This window comes from Alligator sinensis, unplaced genomic scaffold, assembly GCF_000455745.1.
Source record: "Alligator sinensis unplaced genomic scaffold, ASM45574v1 scaffold933_1, whole genome shotgun sequence".
Lineage (NCBI taxonomy): Eukaryota > Metazoa > Chordata > Crocodylia > Alligatoridae > Alligator > Alligator sinensis.
Genome location: NW_005842542.1, coordinates 501,737 through 509,236, shown reverse-complemented (window position 1 = coordinate 509,236; position 7,500 = coordinate 501,737). Strand labels below are relative to the sequence as shown.

The 7,500-nt window shown below is 36.8% G+C and overlaps 1 protein-coding gene across 2 annotated transcripts in view; it reads left to right on the top strand.

The window, feature by feature from the left end:
• The window catches only part of LOC112551651 (microtubule-associated protein 1A-like), an 11,974-nt gene that overhangs the window by 2,183 nt on the left and 2,291 nt on the right, over nucleotides 1–7,500 (top strand). Inside the window, exon 2 of one of the 2 annotated variants that reach the window (XR_003095947.1) lies at nucleotides 1–389. This exon is cut by the window's left edge and continues 149 nt beyond it. The exons of the other annotated variant lie outside the window; for it this stretch is intronic. The gene's annotated coding sequence lies outside the window, so the exon portion shown is untranslated. Of the gene's footprint in view, nucleotides 390–7,500 lie in introns of those variants that run through there. 2 annotated transcript variants of the gene reach the window in all.

The following is a 7,500-nucleotide window of genomic DNA, read 5'->3' as shown; positions in this document are numbered from 1 at the left end:
AAGGTTTCTCTCTCATGTGCATGATGAACTTGAGCCATCATTAAAGCCAGTCAGCCAACGCGACAATCAACCTTCCTTCGAAACAGAAGATATCTTTAGTAGAGTGAAACCATTAATATGTAGTTGCTAGAATGATGGAAGCATTAAAGATGCCTAAACCAGGTCCTGCGGACCAGATCCACAGCTAGAGTCAGCAGTACTCCATCATTTTGATTGAGTTAAACTACCTGGTCCTATATCTGTAGGTCAAAGATTAACACAACACTGTGACATAGTTTAAATAAAGGATTTTTAGATCGTGTCTGGTAAAAGGATGTTTTGCAACTGAAAAGTGTTATGTTTTACACTTTAAAAAAACAAAAGTAAAAACAAGGTATAATTTTAGATCTCTTTCTCCGCTGAATTCAGTCCTTAACTGAAAAGGTTATTTTTACTATACCAAATCATTTAAGCTGACAGTGGAGATTTCCATATTCTAAAGGCTTAACAGAAACAGTTTTATTTGTCAAAATAAATGTCATCTTACTACATTACTCCAGATCACTAGGTATATAATGTATAGCAAGGTAACAACAGTATAACATATATCATGATACACAGCATATAATGAAAAAAGAACTCCTTGCCATAATCAGGAGTGAGTTCCCCTACGTCTGTGTGTTAAGTATTGGATTGTAGGTTTAGCAAGCCTGGAATGAAAACAGAAAGATTTTAAAGAGTGTATGGGCCTGATTCTCATCCTGTTGTATCCAGAAGTAACTCCACTGACTAATGAAAATATACCCTTGAGAAATTTGGCTCCAGAGGGCCTGATTCTGAAGTACAACTGGTTTGTTTGTTTGCTTTGGCAAATTATTTCTCTGCAGAAAAATGTAGTTTCAGGGCAGTCAAAAGTGTTCATTAATTTGGGTCGAATTCAGAGATTTGTTCTGAGCCAAGAAAAATTTCAAAATGTCACAAAGAACTGTTTGTTTTTGGGTGTGAGATTCCAGTTCAAAACCAAGAAAAGGATTTTCTTTTACAGCCCAGTGGCTAAAGTATGTCCTGGGAAGATTTTCTTGCAGACTCGTTTGTGGCATTGACTAGAACCAGGATAGCCTTCACTTCAGCTGAATGTCCAAACCACCAAGCTATACAGTTGTTCCCATTCCTTTACTGTCCCAATTAATATTTAATTTTTTAGACAAGTGGCTGTGACACTGTCTTAAGAGTGCAAATCTAAGTCCCTCCCGCTGAATCAGTCAGATTTCCCACATCTTGGTTGAGTGCCTTAACCATGGATCTATAACAGGGGTGGGCAATTGTTTTGGGCAGAGGGCCACTTACTGAGTTTTGGTAAGCCATCGAGGGCCACATGACAGGCAGCCCAGGTCAGATAAATATAAATTTGCTAATTTTTTTAGGGGCCCCGCGGGCCAGATAGAATGGCTTGGTGGGGCACATCTGGCCCCCAGGCCGCATTTTGCCCACCCCTGATCTATAAGCTATAAGGCACATCCTCCATTTTGTAAATGGCAACTAAATCCCCTTGTGAAGCTAGCCTTTAATTTCCAGAGAAAATGCTTTTAATAAAATAACATTGCCCCACAAAATGTTTAAACAAATGTAAAAAACGTTTAACCCAAAACAGTGTTTCACCCAAAACAAATCATTTCTGTTGTACTGAAAAACTTTTTTTCATTTGGGGTTGACCTGAACTAAAATAATTTTCAATTTCCCCTCCTCCCCATTTAGCTCCCAAATGAGAAATAAATTATTTGCATAGCTGTAGCTGTAACTGGTGCACAATAATTGTTGAGAACTTCATGACGGACTCTTGAACTATGACAACAACTAGTCAGAGAACAGCTCAAAGCCCTTTCATGACAATAGTACCACGTTATAATCTTCAGTAGCAACAAAGAAACAGTCCAAAGCTACAGTAATACTAATCCATAACCAGAGCTGTTGAGAAGTACCCAGTTCACATCAAGCAATGAAGAAGGCCAGATAACAATCTAAGGGAGGGAGAATTACACCTTTGAAAAATTGCCCACCAACTATTTAGCCTCAGAAGCTATAGACTTCCCCCATGCTCCAATTCATTAGTACATCTCTATTCAACAATGCATTTAAACATATGCTTGATTCTCATGTGCTTAAATGCTTTGCTGAACTGATGTCACAATGCATAATTTGCATTTTTGCTTGAAATACATATATTCATGTAGTCAGACTCAAGCAGACAAACCCTGGTACCCAAACGAGACCCTGTGAAGTCAGTGTGGCCCAAGACAGATGCAATGACCCCTATGCAAGCTCTGGTCCTGCAATCAAAATTAAGTCATAATAATATTAAAACAGGGAAGGAAAACACAATGCAAAAATGGGAACATTACATAGACTTTCTAAAATATTGAAGACAAGCGGCTTGTAGCTCTAAAATAGGTGGATATGCCACATCAAAAAATGGTTTTATTTTGAATCTGTATTTTTATCTTTTCATAAATGTCTTGTACCTTTATTCCTGGAAATGTAATACAAATCCAAAGAGGAAAGCACTACAACACACCGGAACTCTGCCCCATGAAAGGATTAAGAGAATTCTTTCCATCCTACCAGGCTTTTCAGTACACTGTGAGAACTTTTACAGTCCCTAATGCAATTTGGATGGCATATTCTATGTTTAAAGATCCATTTAGATATGTAATTACTCTTATAGATCCACCATCTAGCTGGTCTAGTGAGGAGCCAAAATTTGTCCTCAGATGCACAAGCACAACTTATTTAATTCAGCATGGCTTTCATGAGCTTGTCTAAGGGCAGAATTTGATCATAGAGCAGTGATTCTCAACCAGGGTGACATGAAGTACTATGCAACGTTAGCACTCTTAGGTGGTGAACTTTTTATTCCCCTCCCCCCCAACAATGCAATAATTGTAAGCATATTTATCTACAGAATGCCAATTTTTTGCATGCATCTTCCAGGAAGAGACTCCTTTATATAGAGCAAACTAGCTCTTTGTCCTTTCAAAAGTTCTCCTGCTTTAGTAGTGCCTCAGGACACTAGTCTGTCCACACTTGTTTAGCCTCTTCTCAGCTTAGCAGAATCCTTTTTTTTAAAGAAAATTCTGCAGTTTATTCCTAATGTAGCATTATAATTTCACTTTTGTTTTTTGTTGTTTGTGTGCCTGTGTACGGCTACATATATAAACAGCCATAGTACAAAACAGGTTCAGCAATGTCTGGGCCACATAAACCATAAAGTCTAATCCACAACAACCTTCAATAAAACACTGGTTTGTAAGTACAAAAAAACTTACAATAGAATCATTTGCCGGACTAATTTAACCAAAGGACAGGCAACCTGGCAAAGTGTGGGGAGTTCTTAGATCACTACTTTATCACACTGCAAGATAAAATAGAAACTGCACCGTTCATGAAATATAAATATCACTCAAGGCAGAAATCTTCTGATATGAACTACAGGAACTCTTTGGTCAATAATTATTACTACCCTTAAGGAGCCTTAATATTTTCCCAGTGGAGAATCCCACCAATATGCCATTTTTAGCTTCTCTGTTGCTTCCTTTTCCATTCTTCCCCCCTTTCAACTAAAGCATATGCTCAAAAGTAGCGTGCACACCTCATAGTTACAGCATCACCATTGTTGGCGAAAATTAGATAAAAACTATCAGAGCATAAATATCCCAAATTCATCACTCCCCAACCCCAAAGAGTTCTAATAAAACCTTGACACCACACCAATTTGTAACCTGTAAATGCTCTATAAATTGCAGAAAAAAGCAGTACTGTGTAAAACTTAATTTCTAGAGGGAAGGATTAATAAAATGCAGAGGAAGTGGGCAAATGTGCATCACTAATGAAGAGATAGATAAATAGACACACAGTGTTAGATGAACTTTATTAAGGCTGCAATATCAAGCACACAAAAGTTAGAATAAGTCAGAATTAAGGTGGCCTGTGCAAACAACCTTAATTTGTACTCCTTGTGCATCTGTATTTTTTCACAGAACCCATTCTTCATTTAGCCCTGAATGGATGTGATCTGGGTACAAATTGGACTGTATAATAAAGGAGGTTATTGCCTTTAAGATCCCTTCATTTATCACTGAAGTTCAAAAGCAGGTAGTGAACATGTCAGGAAGCAGAAGACCACATCATGGTCAGGTTAGCTAATTGCTGCCTTGGGAACTGGATTTTTTCCCCACCTTAGCCAGAGTTCCTATATGGTGTATTCAAGCCACTTAAACCAACCTGTTTATAGATAGTCACTGTGTGTTCCTCATTTTCTGGGTGCCCAACTTGATATCTTGAGGTCAAAAAATGCGAGCACTGTAAACTACCATTGACATTCACACAACAGGAGATGTGCTTTCAACATAGAAAGTGTCATGTAAAATTAAGAATTCTTTAAAAAAAACAAACAAACCCTGAGACCCCTTAGGAGCTATTTTTGGTGTTTCTCAGGCTGGACTTCTGAAATTAGTGGATGCTTTTGATAACCTTTCTGTTCCTCAGTTCTCCATCTATAAAATGGAAAATCACATCATGGGAGAGTTGTGAAAATAATTAATGCTTGTGAAGTACTGAGATCCAGTAGTGACAAGCACTTCAGAGAAGCCCATGAGAAATTAATAATTCTGTCTTCAGAGTGTATTTTGAATAACATACAGTAAATGTGGCTTGGGGCCACACATTGAACAATGAATGCCTGACTTTACAACCTTAATGTTCTTTCAACATTTTTTCTCTAAAAAAATTTTCCTTAAGTTTTTTAACAAGTAAATTGAAAAAAATGAAATTCTATCACGTGGCATCAAGTGGACAACCACATGGTTCTGGGTGTTGAGTCTCTGTCCATTGCACAAACATACCATAACTATGCTAATCCAATGAGTCAAAAGACTGACTGTGTATTTGTGTAGGTTTATAACGTTTCCAAATGTGGTTGGATTTTCACAGAGACGGCAAAAGACTCATCCTTGACACAAAGGCCACTCCTTGTCAAATTTTAAATCCCTACTATAAAGCATTGAGGTGCCCCAGCTGTTCAAAGCTTAAGGCATCAGAGTTTGAGAAAACATCCTAATGTTTGTATGTAAAACCAACAAATAAATTGTTTTAAAATGTAGTTTACCTTATAAACTAACTTTAAAAAAAGATGGCATATGTAAATTAAGTGCTAAACGACTTAAGTCTTTTTTGAAAAGTCCATTCAATTAAACCACTCTAATGTCAAATGAAGGCACAATATAAAATACAGTAAGGAACAATTTAAATTATGGTAAGGTCTGTTGCAAGCTAAATGAACTGTCAGCATGGAACGGCGAATCAGGTTTGTGGAATATCCACTACCAGTAACCTTTATTTTTTAAATAATGTTTTGGACACAAGTATCTGGGTAAGAGATATTAGCTATTGTCTAGGAGAAATATGGGAAAATAATACATAATACAGAAAAATAATAAAACATCAACAGCCAAATCGCATGATCAAAGGGCTTATGTTAAAAAGATAATGTAGAATTTAATTTGATACCTGTGTTTGAGGGAAAGACTGTATCCATGCAGATCTAATGCAAGAGTTTAAAAATGTTATCCTGTACTTTGTGAATGGATTAAATGAATGGTCTGGGGTTTGGTAGAGAGGTGGTTTAACACCTGATCTTTTTGAATCTGTAAATGAATACAGGCACACACAGGAAACTATTAAAGGACTGGATTATTTCTTAAAAAGAGATAATGTTTCCAAAACACATCACACAATGCACTCATTCAGTTGAGAGTCAAATGTCACAGTGGATACAGTTGCAAGACAGTGTTGCTCTTTATTTACAGTAAAATATGTCAAATAGGGAACACAAAGGCATCGTCAAGATAAACATGGGATTGGAACACACAAAGGCAGGCGGCATTCACAGTGCATCGGAAGACCTGAATAAAAGCACTGACTACAATACCAGTTCAGTTTCTATGGGTTTTTTTGAGTTAATGCTTCAGAACATTTTACATAAATAAATAACTGGCATCCCGCATTTCAATCGTAACAGAGGACTGTGACACAGCCTGAATTTCAGGCTACTGAAAAAAGCAGACACAGAAAACAGAGACATTCCAGAGGGAGGACACACAGGAATCCAACTGCTTCATTTGAGGAGCTGTTAGCATGCCTACAATGCATGATCTCAGTGAGAATGTATAAGGTTTGCAGTCTGGGAAGTTACAGTAAGAATGAACCATAACATTATCCAACTGCACTGGAAAGCTGAGGAAAAGTTACCTATTAAAATTAAGGCATTTTATTAGGTATAGAATTATCAACCCACTGCAACTGTGTGACAAGTGTATAATTTTATACACTGATTAGCATTCATAGAGTCCTAAAAATATGGTCATTTTAATTTGTTTTTCTCTTGTGTATAATTGTACTTATGCCAATCATTTTGTCTTGAATTTAAAATAAATATAGGATAAATCTGGCACTGATGTAAGTGGAGCTCCTGACTTTGATCGAGTAACAGTGCACCATGACTGAATTTGACCCAGTAACTGACACATTCAATGAACAATTAGCAAAGGAGTACGCACACATAAAGATGCCTTGATAAGGAGCAGTGATTCCAACATATTATCACTATAGGTGCAGATACTCCTACATGATTCATAAGATAAACCCAGATATTTCAAATAGGAATCCATAGTGCTAAAAACATTCTGACCTTTTGGGGTCTTTCTGAGTTTTTGCAACAGAAGAATTACTCTACTATTTTTCCATAGTCAAAAACTGAGTGAAAGCTAACAGCTGGCATGTTCCAAGGGGTGCCTTGAGTGTAACAAGGGACACTGTAAATTTAAAAGTGTGAGAACCACTGATATGGAGAAACACACTTTTTTCAGTTCAATTTTCAGCTATATAGCACAGGAAACTCTATAAAATTTGGCATAGAATCTGCCATGCATAACAGAATTCCCTTCAGGTGCTAACAATTTTCAGTATCATACATTTGTCTTTTGAATATTCATATATAGTACTACATGGCTTAACTTTTGAGAGCTTCTGCTTACCTAAAGTTTTATACTGCTGCCTAGAACTATAACTTTTCAGTGGTTTCTATGTAAAAATCAACAACAGCAGCAAAGTCTCATCTGGACTTCATGGAGTCTTTGGCACTCTAAAAAAAAAAAAAGGATTGTCTTTACAAGAACAAAAGGTGTGTTCTTAACCCGAATTAACCAACAGAAAGTAAAATACCAAGGAAGTCAAGGATGATTTAGTTTTCAGATGAACTAAAATATCAAGAAAAACTGTAGGCTTATCCTTATCCTTTAACTCAAATGATTGACTCATGTACATACTACATTCTGCCTTACCTTCACTAGGATTTTACTGCGTGCTAACTCAAGTTAGTTAAGTTATTATGAGAACACACCATTTTGCCTAATGAAGAACCACTATCATGTCTACTTCTCCATGACAACAGTTCACCATATCCATGGA